This window comes from Culex quinquefasciatus, chromosome 2, assembly GCF_015732765.1.
Source record: "Culex quinquefasciatus strain JHB chromosome 2, VPISU_Cqui_1.0_pri_paternal, whole genome shotgun sequence".
Lineage (NCBI taxonomy): Eukaryota > Metazoa > Arthropoda > Insecta > Diptera > Culicidae > Culex > Culex quinquefasciatus.
Genome location: NC_051862.1, coordinates 124,585,997 through 124,603,734, shown reverse-complemented (window position 1 = coordinate 124,603,734; position 17,738 = coordinate 124,585,997).

The following is a 17,738-nucleotide window of genomic DNA, read 5'->3' as shown; positions in this document are numbered from 1 at the left end:
GGCTGAGCTGTAGGTTAGTCGAGGTTAGTCGTCGACTAACAAGTTCTTTACAAAAAATGTCGCCCTCCTTAAACAATTTGGCGCCCTCAGCAGGGCCCAAGAAAAACTTTCCATTTTGCAAATTTGCTAAGTTGCCAAGTTGCGCCGCGAAACGCTGCCGCGTTTGTTTTGAATCAACTAGCAGTGCTTTTCGACGTGTTCCGTTTTGATGATTCTTTCCTTTTTTCTAGATGCTGCTAAGTTGCTGGGTCACTGTTCGTTTTATGCATCGCTAGCATACAATGACCGGTGTTATGGTATAGCAGGGTCTGGTCTGTGCTTGAAATAAACAGTTTTGTTCGCTGCGAAAATTAAATTTTTGCGGCTGGAGTGGCTATTTAGTGCCAAATCATTCAAAAACTTATCTTCAGTAATGGTGAAATTGGGTTAAAATGATTTTTTATGGATTTTACAATTTCTTAGTCTTTTCAATGAAACTAAATTCTGTTTAAAGGGTTGAGTAGGAGACATCTTAAAAAACGTTTGCTGAAAATGTAACTTTCCTAGAACAAAAACTGTGTTTTTGGCAGCTATATATATTTGGGGTACTGTTTTCACCAAAAATGATTTTCAAAAAATCTACCTTTTAATAAACTTTTTGAAATGGGTCGAAAAGTACCTCAAAGTTTTAAAATATCCACTTCGAATATTGTAGCATGTCAATACGATTCCTTGGAAATAGTAACATTGCTGAGTAATTTGTTTTGATCCTTGGTTTGTATTTGAGCATTATTTTAGTTTCAATTTTTCAACCGATTCATCAAATTCCAACATAATTTTGGAAGATGATGGCAAACTATCTAAGAACAATCCTTCGTTAAAAGTTTTTCGCTATCATTTAATTTTTTTTTGTTCTTTAGAAGTGATGAGAGATGTATCGTTTTTTGACCCATACATAATTTTTAACTTGATACAATTTTCAATATAATTTAAAAAATGCTAGATTTATATTTTAGTAAGATTTCATAATGGTAAGATAATTGTAATGCGGTAGATTTTAACCGAATCGTTCGTATTAAGGAGAACAGGTTTTTTTTTCAGTTGGTGGTTACATCTAAAAGAGCATCAGTGGAAAAAGAAACAATCCCATAGTTTTTTTTAGAAGATTCTATGAACATTTGAAACACAATAGTTAATTGGGTAATTTCAAAAAATAGTTTAGAAAACTGCTTAATTTGAGCGAGTGTTTTCTTGTGATTTTGTAATGTCTAGTATTACGATGTTGTCCCGTCACTCTACAGTTTCTTCTTAGGTACAATAAGTTGTATTTCAAATGAAATATTTTTGTATGAAAAGGAAATATCCAAATAGGGGATTTATAGAGGTGGAATTTTGCATATCAAAAGGTGTTTAAAATGTATTGACGTAGTTGTTATTATTTGTAAGCAAAAAACGAATAACATATTCCACCCCCCCCCCCCCGCTCAACAGTTGGCGCCCCTTGTACATATAGGCGCCCTACGAGGAGAAGCGCCCTCGGCAGGAACATTGGCGCCCTAAACCCGCCAACAGCGACTAACTAGTTCAAAATCGTACAGCTCAGCCCTGTAGCCATTTTAAAATTAGAATTTGACTTGCATGCAAGTTGAAAAAACTTGAATGAGAACCAACTGAAAATATAATTTTAAAATGGCTATAAATATGCGTAGAAACAATCAAATTTTAAAAACCAGGGGTGTTTCAGAAAGGGGAAAAGTGAACTTTAAGATACATGTTTTGGTTTATTTTTTTATTCAATAGTTCTTTTGTAAAATAGTCGACAAAGTAGCTAATTTTGGCCTAAACTAACATTTCAAACGAGTGTATCTCAAAATTGGGTCCATTTGGAGCAATTCTGGACCCGGATTCGGATTCAGCAGGCAAAATTCCACTAGGAACACATATACTCGTCTCAGAGACAAAATCTTGTTGGACTGTGTAACAATCCAACATGGCGAAGGGTATCCATCGTGGTTTGCAATACCGATGGTTCACCCATATAGACCCCCGTTGATCAGATAGATATCTAGGACATGACTTCCGGGAGTTCTTGGATACCCAGATTTGTGGATGACCCCTTATATAAATATTTCATTTATATTTGATTCGTTTATCCGAAGTTTCGATTATCCCAAGTGAAATTTTACCAAGGCCTTCGGATAATCGAGTCTGGACTGTATTCCTCAACAATATCTACAACTTTGTCCATGACATGATCAGAATTTTTTTCGTAAAGTTACAGATTTTCGAATATTTTCGTACGATTTTTGTAAGGACTGCTGCCAAAATTGTATGGAGACTTGTATGGATGAACCAATGACACAAAATAGCATCTTTGGTCATAGGGAAGGCCCCCACAAAGTTTCGGCCGATTTCGTAGAAATTGCTCTTTGGTAAACAAAGTCCTTCTTGCATAGATATTTGACATACTTACAACAAAAAAAAAACAATTTCAAAAATTCTTGAGATTGTTTATCTACACGTCCTTTAAGCTCCCTAAACTAAAAATAAATCAAATTTTGTTTCAATTTAGAGAAAAATGAAATCCGTGTCGGAGATCTCGGTGGCTCTTACGGCTTTTTAAAGGGTTACATACATGTAAATCGGCAAAAATGTCGGAGGTTGGTTTGAGCACACACTTAAACTTATTTCAAAATCTGTTTCCAGGGCATTAAAATATACATTTTCATCTATTAACAAAACAAATTTGAAGACATTTGGTTGTGTCATTACCGAGATATACCTATTTGAAGTTAGCAGTTTCAAAAAAACGGGTGCCACGATATCTCAACGTTGCTTCGACCAAATCGGCTCAAAATTTTTGTGAAGACTCATTAAACCGGTCCCGTGTGCAAGACGAAGGCCGATTTTCAATTTTTTTTTTATTAAAATAAAAATAAAAATATTTTTATGTTTTTCATATAAAAAATCTCCAGTTTTTGATTTTTGTATTTTTTGAAAATTCAAAATTTCAAAATCGGGCTTCGTCATGCACACAGGATATGTCTTGGTAGTCTTCACCCAAAATTTCAGCCAATTTGGTCCGTCCCATCTCGAAATGTCGTGGCACCCGTAAATCAACTCAGTGTTTAGAGAAAAACGCTTAAAAAGTTTTACAGTTTGCTTTGCGCATGTCTCGTCTCTAACTCAGTTAAATCATGAAATATCGTCATGAAATTTTCAGGAGTGATTGAAATTCATCTTTTAAGTGGATTTAATCAATTTTCTGTTATATAAAATTTTGTGATTTTCAACATGTATGTTACCGTAATCTGGGGTGAATCGGGACTACAGTCTGAATAGGGACAGCAGTTTTTAGAGCACTTAAAGCTTTTAAATTTGGAAATGGATGTACACATATTGTTGGCCAGAGTCTGTTCTAACCGAAACCAACCAGAAAAATCAAAATATTGTGCTCTAACATGGTTAAACCTGCTGTCCCAATTCGCCCCATGTGTCCCGATTGACCCCAGTTTACGGTACCCCTTAAAAACTCTAGATATCTAGAGTTTTTTAGAAACAGTCCTATAAAAATATGAAACACAATAGTTTATAGGATCTTTAAAAAAACTCTAGATTTAAAATCATGAACAAATTGTCTTATTTGTTGATGACCAGAAAAAATATCCAGTTCAGATAGTTAATACTATTTTGTTTCGTTGATTTTTTGCAGACTTCCGCTTATCATGATACTCTGCCCCCGTCTCAATTAATCTTTTTGTGCTCGTCCTCGGACACATCTCGTTTGCCATATTAACGATGCTCGTGCCCTTTAATCTCGAGTGATGTCTCATCAAAGATAACAAACAGCTGCGTTGTACAAGGTTCATCATCAACAACTTTCCCCTCTTTGTGCAATCATTTATCGTCCACCAACTAGGATAATATACTCCACGCTTGCTCCACGCCAGCTATCCCGGAAGATCTCCTCCTCCTTGAAGGAAGTATCTTGGCATTTTATTTTGATACTTGAACTTCTCATTTAGCGTTTTTTATGAAATGTGTGTTATTTAAAAATGAGAAAAACTAAATTTGAACTCATGACTTTTCATGTTTAGTCTTATCCTATAGGTATCTCTGCACCATGGCGTTAGTGAAACATCCATTAATTTTTTTTCTTGGATCTCTTCTGGAAGCATTTTCTTCAATTTGTTATAGGATATAATGTATAAGAAGCACATCTTCCTGTGTAATACACTGATCCTAGACAGGACTTCCCTAGGTCGGTAAGACGCTGTTCCTCCTTCATGACAAAACAGGACATCATCTAGCTGGATCGGGCGGGAAAGCTGGAGCTACTGTTGCCCACATGTGTGTAATGAACGACGTTGCTCGCCTCTCTAACGGGATCCCATCCGTCTTGACACCCATTGTGGGGCTAAATGAGGTAAAATTGAGATTAAAAAAAAAATTAAACCGTGGAATCTGCGTTACATTTGAAATTAAAGTAAATTGATTTAGTTTCAAAAGATTAGCTGAAACAATTCTAAGAATCTTGTTTCTGTTAATGCTTTTATATATTGTTGAAGATTGTTTTGGATTAACCCCTCTGCCCCTTGAGTTCTTGCGTCAGCCAGATCAGGGCCGCATCTCCAACGGCAGTGATGACTCGAGACCAATGTTTTCAACGTCAAGCCAACGCAACGCACTTGAAACTGGAAGCGCGGCCTTCTACACGGTATGTATAATGAAATTAGAGGACGATAAAATTAGCCAGACTCCACTTGCAGGAGAATGTCGTCACAAACATACGTCGAGGAGAAATTTATCGAACCCGTGACACCCACATGCGTGAGGAGGAGGATATTTTCGTATATTTTTGGGATGTTTTTTTTTCTCCGAGAGGCTTGTGGAGGTTAAGTGAATTACTATCTGGAGAATCAATTGCATAAATTTACTACCATTCAGAGAAGAAGACACCTCATTTGACATGTGTAATTTATGTACTATATCGGAATATTCCAATATTAGAATTCGATCGAATGAAAAACACCAAAAAATGAATAGTTGTGTTTGTGTCCGATCAATACAAAATTTGAATTGCCAAAAAAAAACTTAAACATATTCCAAATAGTTTACAATTAATTGAAAAAGATTAGCAATGGAGAGAATGGGGGAGTCAAAATCTTCTAATAAAATTTGCATTTGCTTAATGATATTGTAAAATTATTTTCTGAACACACTTTTTTCGTGAAGATCACAAAACATGCTTCGAAGGCATCCACAAATGGATCAGAATCAACCGAGATACAGCCTCTTATAGTAGAATAAATGAGAAAATATTTCAGCAACTGTTGGACCACGATTTATTGACAAAAATCAAACCAATGTGAAATTTTCTAACATTTCCGATAAACAGATTTAAAAACATTGAAATTAAAAAGTTTTGTTGAAAATAAAACTTGACTGTTTTTTGAACATGTTTACTCTTTATATCTTAGATTTTTTAAGTGTTTATAAATTGAGTGATAAGTCAAGCAGAAAAATTAACTATTCAAACAAATATGGAATCAAATCTGTAACTTTTTCCTCACAAAAAGCATCAAATGATATTCAACACGCAGAAGCTTCTCTTGACGAATATTATAGCAAAATAAAGCTCGCTAAGATGAAACTCCACCAGTGGTGAGTATTTTGGAACGAAAGCTTATGCTTTTACTCACCAAACAGAAACGTTAATGCGAAAAGGGGGTGGTTGATCATTTTCTGAAATGATTTTGTTATCAGACACATTATTAAAAATAGGTACCGTCAACTGGGGCGAATCGGGACACATGGGGTGAATTGGGACAGCAGTTTTAACCATGTTGGAGCACAATATTTTGGTTTTCTGGTTGGTTTTGGTTAGAATAGACTGAGACCAACAAAATCTGTACATCCATTTCCATTAAAGCATGCAATGCTCTAAACACAGCTGTCCCTATTTAGACAGTAGTCCCAATTTTCCCCAGATGACGGTGTTATGTTTTTTTTTTAAATTGGGCTTTATTTTTTGTTTCTTTAAACTTTTAGTAAACTTTATAAGCTTCGTAGTTAACTTCTAGTTAACGATTATCTGACTTTAATTAATGTTTATGTTTACTGTTATGGAAGTATTTTTTTTATTCATCAATTTTAAGTGAAATGGTTACTTTCTGTTTCATTTCTCGTATTTAGTCGTAAAGTTTGAGATTAGGCGTCATCCATAAAGTACGTACGCTCTTAGGGGGGAGAGGGGGCGTTACCGTAGGTATGACAAGATGTGATGAAGGGGGGAGGGGGAGTTTGCAAGACTGTGTCGTCACGCTAGTTTTTTTTTATGATTGCATAATATTAATTCGAAATGTACCGTCAGTGGGGGTGACTATGGGTCAAAAAACGATACACCTCTCGTATTTTCTTAATAACAAAAACAATTTAAATAACATCGAAAATCTTTCAACGTAGATTTGTTCTTAGATAGTTTACTAACATTTTCCCAAAATATGGTGGATTTTGATGAACACTACCTTAAATGCCTATTGTTTGAAAATTGACCCAATCTCACCCCTTAGAGGGGGTGACATTGGGTCAAATGAAACTAAAATGATGCTCAAATACAACGATATGGTAAAAACAAGTCATCCAACAGTGTTTCTTGTTCGAGGGAATCGTATTGACACGCTACAATGTTTGAAGTGGAGATTTTCAAACATTTGGGTAGTTTTCGAGCAATTCTAACAAAAATATTAGAAAAATGATTTTTCGAGAGGTCATTTTTGGCCAAAAACGTACCCCAAAATAACAGGATTTGTTCTAGGAACGAGATTTTTTCAGCGAAGTCATCTTAAGATGTCCCCTACACAACCCTTTCAACAGAATTCATTTTCATTGAGAAGAACCTGAGAAATGGTAAAATCCGTCAAAAATCACTTTGACCCAATCTCACCCCTCAGACCCAATGTCACCCCCACTGACGGTACACAATTAAATTAAATCCTCTTTTCTAAAATTGTTTGCTTACTATTATTTAGAAGTACCGTCATCAGGGGTGACATTGGATCTGGGGTTGATATTGGGTCATACAAATTTCTGCATTTTTCTATGACCCAAACTCACCCTCCAGACCCAATGTCACCCCTGATGACGGTATCACATTATAATTTATTAGATAGTCACATTTTTTTTCAGCTGGAACTTCAATATTTTGCAAATTCATAAGAAAACTGCTATAAATGTTTTGAACTTATTAGATACAAAGCTGTGAAAAACAGTTTTCATGATTTTGTAATACTTGAATGTTATACAAGGTCTTCTTTTTTTTAAAAGATACAAAACTGTTCATTTAAACCGCAATGTTTTTTCTAAAAAATGAATAGTTAGACAACTTTTTTTTCATATTAAAATTGACAAAAATACCAACATTATGAGAGTTTAAAGATATAAAAACTATAAAAAATCCCATCGAAAACAAGAGAGGAGGGGGTCTGGCAAAATGTGACGTACTTTTTGAGGAGGGTTCAACCTTGTGTGACTAAGTGTGACATAGGGGGGAGCGTTAATTTTGGCCGATTTTTGCGTGACATGCTTTATGGATGACGCCTTACTCATATATAATAAATGTTTGCTTTATTTTACTTAATTTTCGTTTTTAGTAATTTTTACATAATTCTATGTTTCACTTCAGTTATTTTTTATTTGCTTTAATTTTTTTGAAGTTTTCATTAGTCTTCTTGTAGTTTTACTTGTAGTAACTTTTAATTTTTTTCTTTCTTTTACTTTGTACTTTACGTTTAGCTTTCACTCTATTAATTTAAAGTTTACTTTCAAATAACTTTAAGTTTCTTTTATGTGAGTTTTTTTGAATTAGTTTTTGTATACTTTTGTTTTGTTTTCAGTTATCTTCTAGCATTCATTAGGTTTCTTTTAGTTTTCTGTTTGTTAAATTTTTCAAGCTTTTGATTACTTTAGGTTTTGTTTTAGTTTTCTTTCAGTATAATTTTAGTTTCTTTAAGCTAATTTTTAGTTTAATTTTAATTTTCCTATCGTAAACTTTTTGATCGTTTATGATCCTTTTAATCCAGTTTTTTTTAAACATTTTTGAATGAGTTTTTGTATAGTATTGATTTTATTTTTAGTTATCTATTAGTTTACTTTCAGATTATTTCACGATTGATTTTAGTTTTCGTTTTGATAACTCAATATTTATTTTCAGTTGTTCTATTGTTCGTTGTTAGTAAACTTTTTTGTTTTTGAGTTGTTTTTTGGCGCTGTTTTATTTTACTCTGGAAATACCTGAGGTTTGTAATTGTTTTGCCTCTTTAATTTTTTGTCTGTTTCACTGTAAGCTTACTTGCTGAGTTCACTGTTTACAAAAATGGCCTCATTGCAAACATTCCTGTCCTATACTTGAAATTCCTCGGCCAACAGTTGCTGCAGGATTCCACCGAACAATGGAAACCTCGAAAAAGGGGTCACCATTTTTACAATAATGGTGTCCCATGGACATACTTGTCCCTGAGGTGTGTAGTCTTGCGTGCGTCACCACTCAGCACCATACCTAAATTCCCTGGTATGTGCGCGCGAATGAATAGTTCCATGTGTGTCTTATTCACCATCTCACGTGTCTTTTATTTCATTCAAATTTTCGCCCATCCTCATGACTCATGAATGAAGCATCTGCGCGCGCAACCGGCTTGCTCCCGAATTGGAGGAGGGGTTGGTGGTCCCAAATTTGACTTAATTTTTTGTTTGAATTGTAATATCACATAGACCTAGGGTTTTTTCTCAAAAAAAATTTTCCCTAAAAGAGCACGCAGCTAGAAACATCTAAATTTAGAAACATGTACCCTCCCTGTAAAGGCTTATGAATTGATTTCAGTTAAAAGGTTCTCCAAATCTCTGAATTGCAAATGTAACATCCTTGAGCAGAACTGTTAAATTCTAATAAACACCAAATGAATTAAATTGAATTGAATTGTAATAGCAAAATTTCTTTTGAAAAGTTTTAAAAATCAATCGAATTTCATTAAAAAAGTTGATCAATAAGAGAACCATTTACCCTCTTACAAAAAAGTACGCAAATTATTCCTCAGTCAGCGCGGGTTGTAGAGCCCATACATCTCCCGCTCTCTTCCAGTTTGTCTGTATGACTTGTTGTTTGTGTTGTTGTCGATTCGCTGATTTTCTTTCCCGTGTTTTCTGTTTATTCAATTCGGCTTTGAACTCGCGACTCGCGGCCGGCTGCCGTAATAAGTGGCGATTTTTCTCCTCTTGCGCTCTCTCTCTGTGTTTATTCCAAATAAGTTGTTGTAATTAGCTGGAGAGCAAGAGAGAGTGTTTGGAGAAAGAGCAGCAGAGTGTGATCTCTGGTTTCTAGCCAGGTGAAGAGTGATGCTCCACAAGTGGTTCCAGCTGATGGAAGCCGGGTGGAGGTCACGGATTTTGAGGATGCTAGTTTTATTACTATAGCTAGCTGATTCGACAAAGGTCATATTGCATCTAGTTGGTTGTTTTTATCTTTTATCATTTGATCCTAATTATCGATACGTCAATTCTCTAATTGAGTTTGTTAGTTATTTTAATACTTTTGTGATAAGGATGGTCCTATTCAAGGTCACATGTTTTGAATGGCATTCTATTAACCTCTGATAAAGGCAGCGAATGAGCAAAGCAGGGTAAAACTGCCAGAAATAATTTAATTAACAACACCAACAATTTCTGTTAACCCTTTACAACCCAACCCCGCCTTTAGATGGGCTTCGATTTTTCAACAAGCGAAGTAAAGTTTTTCGTAGAACAAAAGTTGCTCAAAATGACCTCCTGAACACGGGAAAAATAAAAAAAATCGGAAAAATTGGGTATTAGAGGGTTAAGATTTGACCATTAAAAATAATAAAATAAGTAAAATTCTTAAATTGAAATGGTCGGGAGAGGAGCTGACATAAACGTTGAATGATATTGACAACAGCCTAAAGGTCCAATCCAAACATCCAATTTTTCAACCTTCCAAGATTTACTTTTTTTGACAGTACAGTTATAGTAGGGGAAGGTGGGGCAAGACGACCATATGGGGCAAGAGGAACAATCGCTCCTTCGGCCGTAATTTTTACAATTTTGATTATTTCCAGTATGAGGAATTGTTGCTAGCAATGCAATTAGCTGATTCTACTACCACATAACCGCCAAAATGACGTAAACGCCACGGGGCATAATATTTAATGAAGTTTTTTTCAAAACCTTTGTTTTCTTATAATATTTGGAATGTACAAAATAAGGCTTAGGGTTCGTTTTAAGGCTCATTTTATCAAAATGCAATTTTTCCTAGATCAGTAGTGTCCCTACAAATGACATGCACCTATTACAAAGTATGATTTAACTTTTGGTTATTTTTGTTGAGAGCTTTTAAAAAATCTTGTTCAGGTGGGGCAAGTGTACCATATGGATTTTTAGTATGGAAAAAAATTACGAATTGCTGCAAGAACATATTTTATTGGGAAATAAATACATGAAAGTACTTAAAAACTGATAAACAATCGTTAAAAAAAATTGTTCATACAAAGTATAGTGATATTACTAAAATTTACTATTTATCATCGAAGTAGTATTTTTTTTCGTAAAAACGATAAAATTTTTAGTAAAATATTATTATTTAATCTAAAAATGAAGAAACCATTCAAATACATTCTAATCTGATGTATCTAAGTGATAACAGTTCAATTGTTAGCAAATTAACATGTTTTTCATGCATTGTTCCTCTTGCCCCAACGGGTTGTTCGTCTTGCCCCACTAGTTGAGTAGAACGTACGGAAAATCAAAAATTTTAAAATCAATTTTTCACATTAAAAAACAGGATTTTTTAAAAACTTGTTTTAACAAAGTCTTAGTCAAGACCTAGAATAAGATGATCATAATAAAATCCGACTGATTTTTTAACTTTTTAATGGGTTATAACGAGCATTTCCTTAGCTTGTTACACTTGCCCCACTTTCCCCTATACATACAAGAACTTTTTCCAGGGCTGCGGAGTTGAAAATGATGTTCTTTTAGCGTCACCTACATAATTAGTTGACATTTTCGCAAATATTTTTTTATACATTTTTATACATAGGAAACCCTTGGCGCATTGATTGTTTTGAAAAAGCAATATAGCAATGATAGTTTTCAACGATATCGAAAAAGTTTGCCCGATTTTTGTACAGAAAACAATATATTTAAATAAACGATATTTTTGATAAATTCAATGTTTTTTTTCCAAAGAAATAGTGACAACTCATTTTTGATATTTTTTGTCAATTTAAAATACTTTCTTGTCCATAACAAGTTCATTTTTTGTACACACATAAAAAAATATAAATGTTGGTTTCCAAGTAATAGTTTGTTGAATAGTTGAAAATATGACAGAAGAGTAATGTTGGCAAATTTCTAAATGTTTTGAAAACGTTATTTGAAAAATTATTTATTTACTTTTTAAAGTAAGAGCTCTTTTTGTTTGGTAAAAATTTCATTGATAGGGTACATAAATACAAGCAAAAGGAGGCAGTCAAGAAACAGAATTTCAACTATTTTGACTGGACTCCAAAGTTGTTTTGACTTCATAGCTTTGCACATGAATTCAAGAATTATAATTTAGAATTATTTGGTGCATATTTGAAGTTTTGCGAACAATTACTGAACAATACAATCAAATCAAATCAAATTATTCGCTCTACAGCATTGCCTTGGCGTTCTCGATTGCGAGATTCCTACTCGAAACTAGGTGTTCGAAGGCTTGATTGTTGAGGCAATTGCAAACCTCTTTTTACACCTTAGCTTCCATCCACCCCGGGATTCGAACTGACGACCTTTGGATTGTTAGTCCAACTGCCTACCAGCGACTCCACCGAGACAGGACCCAGGGAGACGACTCCTACACCTGGACTGAGCTAACGACCTAACCTTTTTTTTTTAGGTTAGTCCGGGACCAACATTTACTTCCCTTCCGACGGAAGGCGTGATCAGACAAATCTCGTCTCGAAAAATGCCACCGGGAACGTCTGGGATCGAACCCAGACCGACTGGGTGAGAGGCAATCACGCTTACCCCTACACCACGGTCCCGGAATACTGAACAATACAATGAAGTTCATAATAATCATTATAAAGTCATTTTAGATTCCTCCGGCCGGGACCGTGGTGTAGAGGAAAGCGTAGTTGCCTCTCACCCAGTCGGCCTGGGTTTGATCCCAGAAGGTCCCGGTGGCAAATTTTGAGACGAGATTTGTCTGATCACGCCTTCCGTCGGACAGGGAAGTAAATGTTGGCCCCGGTCTAACCTAGAGGTTAGGTCGTTAGCTCAGTCCAGGTGTAGGAGTCGTCTCCCTGTGTCCTGCCTCGGTGGAGTCGCTGGTAGGCAGTTGGACTCACAATCCAAAGGTCGTCAGTTCGAATCCCGGGGTGGATGGAAGCTTAGGTGTAAAAAGAGGTTTGCAATTGCCTCAACAATCAAGCCTTCGGACACCTAGTTTCGAGTAGGAATCTCGTAATCGAGAACGCCAAGGCAATGCTGTAGAGCGAATAATTTGTTTTTTTTTTTTAGATTCCTCCGACTCCAACTTTGTGTTATTAGAAATTTTTGACTCTGACTCCGACGTCAGCTCTTAAAATTTAGCGGTCTCAAAGACCCGACTCCACCGAGTCCTGTTCCACAGCCCTGGTTTTTTTGTAACATTAAATTCCCAACTCGTCATTTTTGAAGTTGATGTCAGTAATCGCTTCAGTTTTGATAGGGCATGGTAGATTTGGGCTCCCTGAACATGCTCCAATCGACAGAATTGAATTTAAACGAATTCGCGGATTGTCAATAAAATTTTAAATTTCTGGTTAAATGGTATGATATCATCTTAAGCAATCATGCGCATGGTTGCTTGAGATGATTCCATACCTTCAAAATCGACACAGAGAGAGTCCACTGTATGTGTAAAAAACAACCTTCGCGAAGAAAAATCGTCCTATCGAGAAAATCAAAAAGATGATTTTTGGAGATTCCTTTTTCCGATCTTTTGTGCGCGAGAGAGGGATGCAATGTTCTATTCCGATATTTTCTCTTGATGAGCGTCAAATAATTTTCTTTTGATGATAATTCTTCCATCGCTAATTTCAGCATAAATTTGTCAAAAATATGATTTTAATTCGCATTTTCCAACTATTTGTATGACGTGTCATAAGATGATTTTGATGAGAAATTTGTATATGTCACAAGGGGGTTTATCCGGGAAATGGAAACGAATGTCCATAATCGAGTTAAAGCATCTTTTAGGTTTTGCTAAGTATAACAAAACGTCATCATTAACACATTATCGACCAAAATGGTCGTTGTCACAAGATAGCACACAATCAACGAAATGAGTTCCAAAAAGGTGAACAAGCGTTCATGAAAATTGGAGTTCAATCCATGGTAGGGGAGGGAATTATGACGACATGACATATTTGAGGAACAAGTATACTAAAAAAGATTTTGTAGATCCATTTTTTTCAATTATTTAAAAAAGAAAACCCACCAAGTAACTTTTTAAAAAGTATGAATTGATGATGTACAAACAAATGTTCTAAATGAACATTTTCATTGTTCATTCCATCATCACTTCCATTGATTACACTCTTCTAAATCTTTCCACCGTTCAACCTGGAGAGCTCGCAAAGAGGGAGAGCTTTTTTTCGCGACGAACCGCGGAACAAAAACAAAAACCCTGCCGGCTCTGCAACAACACAAACAGAGAGAGAGCTCGGTGGCTGAATAGCTCTTTCAATTCAATTCCTCTGAACTGAATGAAGAGAGAGCAAACAGCAACAGAGCTCAAGTCTGACTGATTCACTGGCCAGGGCCACAAGCAGATACCGATCGTCTTGCCGCCGGTTCGGACGTGTCTTTCGTTTTTGGTCCTCGGTCGCGCGAGTTGGATTAAGCGATTTTTTCCCCCCGTGTATTGTCGCTCGAAGCGATTGTTGTTGCTGAAAAATTTGCAATAAAAAAGCGGTTTTCGCAAATTAGTATTGGTGAACGTCATCCCAGCGGGCGCGCGCGCGGTCTTTCGTCGGGGAGGTCCGGAAATTCGCCGGTTCTTTGGGGCGAACGGTGAATTTCGGTCAAACGACACACAATCTTTGAAGGTCTGTTTTGTGTCGTTTTTTTTGACGGGAAGTGAGTGGCGGCGACGGGACGCGAACTCGTGACGTCGTGCGTACCGCGCAGCAGCGTACTTAAGTCGGCCGAAACGTGACCCGATCAAAAGTCAAGTGTTCGGGATCAAGAAGAATCGCGCGTGCGAAGCAGATGCAGTTTGCTGGTTTTCGTGGTTGGGTTGTGTGAAAAGGCGAAAATTTCAAGAAAATCGTGCTGCATTTTGTCGCAAGTGACACAATTGTTGGCGCAGGTATTTAGTTGAAAAGGGTCGTTTGCCGTTACAAGTTCGTTGTTTGTGTGTTTTTTGTTGGGGTCGTTTCGTGCAAATCAGCTGTGTCACCAACCAGGCTCAGCAGTAGTGTGTAACTTGGTCGGTGTTACTCAAGTGTATTTACCTTGTAAGCGAAAACCAACGAAAAAAAGAGTTAATATTGTGTGGCAATTGTGGTTTGAATGTACGAAAGGCAGACAGGGGCAAATATAATGGTTAAATAAATAAACAAAACTAACGGAAGCCGTCATTCTGGGCCTAGCTACTACTGGCAAGCAAGAGCAAGAGTGTGTATCTGCGGAAGAATCCAGGAAAAAGTAAGTGTGTCTCTGCTGATGGTTGAAGTAGTGAGTGGTTTTGCTGCTGGGTAAAGTTACTGCTCTGCGCTGACGTAAATTCAAATTCGGAAAGTTGGAGAATAATCAGATATCTAAGATGTAAGTGGTCACCGATAGTTTTAAGATTTACCCAGATAAAAAAGATTTGATTTTAGTTGCCTTTTTTCATACAGTATTGAATACAAACAAATATAAATTGAGAATATATCGAGTTGACCATGCTATTTTGACGCACCCGCCATTTTATCGTTTGAATTGAATAAACCAAACCGAGAGCACGCAATGTAAACAATAACAAACACGTTTTGTTTGGCTGACCATTCTGTGCATTGTCCCGAAGATTAGTTAAATTTGATCGCCGAAGTCCCGATTCATAATTACAAATGTTTACGGTAGTCCGGCATGTACGTGTGTCAAACGTGTTCTGACCTGAAATCCCTTTGGCCAGTTGTCGCACTTACATCAATTTTCAGGCTGTGTCAAGATAGCTCGACAAGATTGAAACTTCGGTTATATGAAAAGTGACAACAATGCACGGAGTTTTTTCGGTTTTTAATAAAAATCTCAGGATTGAAATCGAATTTTGGGGATCTGTGAAGGTCAAAAGTTGAAGCTTGTGGCCTGCACAATTGGCGTTCTTGGCTCAATTTGGCCCAAAATGCAAGTGCGACAAGACATGCAGGGTGTGACAAGGTAGTATGATCAGATCGCAACTTTTTTTTCTCATGAAGAGTGTCGGCATTGGTCGGGATATTTATGATTTTGTTGAATATTTCAGGATTAAAAGGTGAAATATTGGATTTTCGGGAGAAGGGAAGAAGGAGGCTGTGGAAAAAAAGAATTTCAAGCTAAATATTAAAAATTTTGGTGCACAAAGTATCAGAAAATTTTTTACACATTAAATGTACAGTCATCAGGGGTGACATTGGGTCTGGGAGGTGAGATTGGGTCATACAAAAATGCTGAAATTTGTATGACCCAATCTCATCCCCCAGACCCAGTGTCAGTTCTGATGACGGTATCAGCAAAATTGGGAAATATTTTTTCCAATGTTTTCGTATTCAATTGGAAAAATCAATATGTAGTTGAAAAAATAAAATTTTACAAAGTATTCAAAATAGAATGAAATCCATTAAATTTTTGCCCTCTTATTTTTTGGAAAAAAATGAAGGGGAGCAGTTCCCTACGGAATCGGTCTTTTTACTTAAATTTTAATTTTTGTACTTTTAAATCCAGCCAAAACTTTTTTGGTGTCTTCGGTATATAATTTTCCATACAAATTTGGCAGCTATCCATACAAAAATGATATGTGAAAATTCAAAAATCTGTATCTTAGGAAGGAATTTTTTGATCGATTTGGTTTCTTCGGCAAAGTTGTAGGTATGGATATGGACTACACTGAAAAAAATGATACACGATTAAAAAAAATTATGATTTTTGATTTATTTTTTTTGTCACTAAAACTTGATTTGCAAAAACACACTATTTTTTTATTATTTTTTGATATGTTTTAGAGGACATCAAATGCCAACTTTTAAGAAATTTTCAGAATGGGCAAAAAATCTTTGACCGAGTTATGATTGTTTCAATCAATACAGATTTTTTAAAAAAAATCGAAATATTGGTCGCAAAAATTTTTCAACTTCATTTTTCGATGTAAAATCGAATTTGCAATCAAAAAGTACTCTAGTGAAATTTTGATAAAGTGCACCGTTTTCAAGTTATAGCCATTTTTAGGTAACTAATTTTAAAACAGTCGCAGTTATTCATTTAAAAAAAATAGTGCCCATGTTTGCCCACTTTTGAAAAAAATATGTTTGAAAAGCATATTTTCATTTTTTTTAAATCAAGACTAACATTTCAAAAGGGCCAAACATTCAATATTACGCCCTTTTGAAATGTTAGTCTTGATTTAAAATTTTGGAAAATATTGTTTTCGAAAAGATCGGAAAATTTCACGAATGTTTCATATTTTAACATTGTAAATCGGACCATTAGTTGCTGAGATATCGACATTAGAAAATGGTGGATTGTTTGGGTGAGACTTAGAAAACATCAATTTTCCTGTTTTTAAACCTTTGCATGGCAATATCTCAGCAACTAAGGGTCGTATCAACAAAGTTCAAAAAAGCAAAATATAGAGAATTATCTCAGCTTTTCAAACATATTTATTTCAAAAGTGGGCAAACATGGGCACTGTTTAAAAAAAAATTAAAAACTGCGACTATTTTGAAACAAGTTACTTAAAAATGGCTATAACTTGAAAACGGTGCACTTTATCAAAATTTCACTAGAGTACTTTTTGATTGCAAAATCGATTTTACATCGAAAAATGAAGTTATAAAATTTTTGCGACCAAAATTTCGATTTTTTGAAAAAATCAGTATTGATCAAAAAATCATAACTCGGTCAAATATTTTTTGCCCATTCTGGAAATTTCTGAAAAGTTGGCATTTGATGTCCTGTAAAACATATCAGAAAACTTAAAAAAAATAAAATAGTGTTTTTTTGTAAACCAAGTTTTAGTGACAAAACGTTAAATCAAAAATCACCATTTTTTTACCGTGTATCTTTTTTTTTCAGTGCAGTCTATATCTATACCTACAACTTTGCCGAAGACACCAAATCGATGAAAAAAATCCTTCAAAAGATACAAATTTTCACATATCATTTTGTATGGCAGATTTGGAACTGATTTTTTCTGCAAAATTGTAATACTTACATATTTTTTTAAATATTTGACGACTGAATGATTGTATAATTTGACTAATTCGTCCAAAAGTAATTTATGAATTGTTTTTCTTAAAGTTTCTGGAACTTCACTTTCACCTCCTAGCCCAGGTTAGCTTTGATGTTTTTGATAAGTTCGTAGAAGGCCTGGCAAGAATGGGTTTTTTTGTGCGTTTACCAAGCAGTTGTTTGATTTGGCTTTTTCAAAGTAAAAAAGAATCATAAAAATGCTAAAGAAATAAAAGAAATCTGAATCGTCGTTA